General features: G+C 32.3%; 1 pseudogene; it reads left to right on the forward strand.

Annotated features, from left to right (window-relative positions):
- The first annotated feature begins 2,293 nt into the window (after positions 1 to 2,293).
- Positions 2,294 to 2,836, forward strand: LOC109679683 (large ribosomal subunit protein uL22-like; annotated as a pseudogene).
- The last annotated feature ends 671 nt before the right edge of the window (positions 2,837 to 3,507 follow it).

Raw genomic sequence — 3,507 nt, forward strand, 5'->3', positions numbered from 1 at the left:
CTGTCCTGCATCTTCCCAGTTCTGCAGCTGATGCTGTGCTAATCAAGTGTGCAATTTTACTGGACATAACTATACTTGCTCCCTTCTGCAGTTTGGGGCTGTGCCAGACTCAGACACCCAACTTATTTTATACACCTGTGGTATCCTGACAGTTGAAGCAAATTGCAGCAAACAGTAATTGTTTGTTTGTTTGTTTTCTCTAGAACATCTAGAGTAAGGAGTGATGTCCTCACTCTGGAGAGATGTCTGCATTATGGTTAGAAAATTTCAGTGTGAACCTGGAATCAAACTTTTCTAGTTATTACAGTATGACAGACAGAGAAAGAGAGACAGAGAGACAGGGAGAGAGACAGAGAGACAGAGAGAGAGAAACCTATTGCCCACTGACAGACCATCTCGGAGAGGAATCTCTCCTGGTCTGTTTTCTTTGTATTTAAGTCTTTCATGGACACACACATAGCACTTTGTTTGTAACTTGGATATTGTTTGATGTTGCATATTATATTTTGTGGCAGTAACACATGTAAGTAATTTACTCATAAAGACTTGAGTTCTGCCAGGAATTATTTTCTTTGCATGCATTTAACTCTATTTTGTAGAATGTTAATTTATAATGGAATTTTTTTCAATGTACATGTTGAAATTTTAGCTCAAATTATTTTTTAGTACAAAAGATCTTGTGCAATCAGAATAAAAATATTATATATAGCAAAATAGAAAAGAAAAAAAGGTCAAAACTTTTAAATATGAGATTGCATGTAATTATCCTAACAGTTTGAGAAATGCTGTCTTGGTGTTTCAATTGATTAGCAAAGGGAATTCTCATGTACTCTTGCATGCATAAGTTTTAGGAAAGTAGAGGATGGTAGGGAGAAAGAAGCTGTCTGAAAACTCTAAAATGAAGTGTTGCTTACTGGAACGTGTGATGAGCTGTAAATGGAAGCCTGGAATAGCACCATGCATTTTAAATTAGTGTTTAGTTATCAACTAAAATATTATACATGTTTATTTTTTAAAATTATTTTATGCAGTTTAAATTGAGTGAAAGAAATTGTGACAATTATCTGAAAATTGAAAGAATTTTTAATTTTCAATTTAAATAACTTTCAACCCATTTCAAAAAAGGAACTGGGATCAACGAATATACTACCTGGGTAATAATAAGCAAAATTAAAAACTACTGTATGAAATTTTAATGTAACTTGTATGTGTATATGATATGGACACATAATTAATGGATTCATAGTACAGATAGCTAAGTGAAAAAAACAACATATTTATGGAAAGATTAAATATAATGAACAAATATGAAATATTGTCAAACTCAATATCATAAAATAGTTTCAAAAACTACAAAGAACTGTCCATCTGTGCCTATCTTGCAAGATTCAATACTGAATAAAAGATCAACAATTATCTGTGCTTGGCAGCCCATACCTGTGACCCCAGCACTCAGGAAGCTGAAGTAGAAAGATTCAAGACAAACCTGAGTTGCACAGCAAGATTCTTCTCTAAAAGAAAATTTAAAACTGATGCAAGATTGATGCAGTTGCATATCTAAACTTGTACACACAGTTTGTGCTATTGAATCATTTTAGTATTCATATTAATTACCAGCTATAGCCCCCTCGAAATTTTTTAGACTCTTTAAATTCTAAGGTTGTTGTGATTATTAATTACATTCAAATGTATAACTTCCATAAAGGTAAATCTGTGATTTCATAAGTATAAAATAAACCTATCAATTATTTAAATCATTAATTATTGATTACATTGGTAAAATATTACAATTTGACTCAAAGGGTAATTTTACCTTCAGTGAATAATTCTCTACTGGAAAAAATTATTTTATATTTCAATGTAGAAAAATATGTTTATGGCTATTGGCAGGTAATATTTGCATGGTTATACATTTCTACAATTCAACTTCTAGCACTTCAGAATTATAAAACAACTTAGTCAACCTAAAGCAATTAGTAGCACACAGTTCTTCAGAATCAAATAAGCATCTAAAGGTCCAACAGCTATATCTACCAAAAAAAAAAAAGAAAGCCCTGCTTTACCTTTTGCCTCTTTCCATCTCTTCACACAATTTTGAAAAATATTGCTATTTCCTACTTGTCTTAATTAGGTGCTATCACATTTCTTCCACTATATTTTCTTATATACTATGTTCTTTTAGAGTTGAGCTGATGTAGAGTGGTAAATTTTAAATTGCACTATTTACATAACTATTTTTAAGTCATTAAGAATTTCTTATCTCTTCCTGTAAGCAGCCAGATGTAACGTGAACATGGTTCTCTACTCTCTTGACCCAGAAAACTCTCCAAAATCATGCAAGTTAAGAGGTTCAAATCTTCGTGTTCACTTTAAGAACACTCGAGAAACTGCTCAGGCCATCAAGAGTATGCATATTCGAAAAGCCACCAAGTATTTGAAAGCTGTCACCCTGAAGAAGCAGTGTGTGCCGTTCCGGTATTGCAATGGTGGAGTTGGTAGGTGTTCCCACGCCAAACAGTGGGGCTGGACATGGTGGCCCAAAAAGAGTGCTGAATTTTTGCTGTACATGCTTAAAAACGCAGATAGTAATGATGAATTTAAGGGTTTAGATACAGACTCTCTGGTCATTGCACATATACAGGTGAACAGAGCACACAATATGCATCGCAGCTGTTACAGAGCTTACGGTCAGATCAACCACTATGTGAGCAGTCCCTGCTGGATTGAGATGATTTCTCACTGGAAAGGAACAGATTGTTCCTAAACCAGAAGAGGACGTTCCCAGAAGAAAAAGATATCCCAGAAGAAACTGAAGAACAGCACAGGAATAAATTAAGCATAAAATAAATGCAAAAAAAAAAAAAGAATTTATTAGAAATATTTCAATGGACACATAACATGACTCTGCTAAAAATCACTTAACCTTCCTAGCATTGGTCCTAGATATTATTCAAGTACTTACTATTTTTTTTTTGGTCCTACTGGGGTTTGAACTCAAAGTTTCACACTTGCTAGGCAGACACTCTACAACTTGAGTCACTCCATCAGCTCTCAATATTTGCTATGTTTTTAAAAACCTGATGAGTGATACTAAAAAAAATTTAAATAGTTCATCAAAATTTATTAATATAAATTTCAATAAATAATATCACTATGACAAATGATTTGTAGTATTTTTAGAGTTATTTCTATGTAAATGAAATAAGTTATGATCCTTGTTTATATATATGTGTGTGTGTGTGTGTGTGTGTGTGTGTGTGTATACCTTAAAATTAATATAGATAATGCTTGTATTTATATTGGACTTATTTGATTTTTTTATTTAATCCAATACAAAAAGAACCTGACTTTTTGAAAATACAGTATAAACTTATTTGTCATTTGAACTTTCTACTTAAAAAATCATCTATTCAAACATTTTGTAATTTTTTTTCTTCTGATGTTAAGGGAATTGAATTAGTTGGTTATATTAAAATTTTGCCCAGTCTTGCATTCCTTAAAATGATG

Source organism: Castor canadensis, chromosome 1 (assembly GCF_047511655.1).
Source record: "Castor canadensis chromosome 1, mCasCan1.hap1v2, whole genome shotgun sequence".
In the NCBI taxonomy this organism is placed as follows: Eukaryota; Metazoa; Chordata; class Mammalia; order Rodentia; family Castoridae; genus Castor; species Castor canadensis.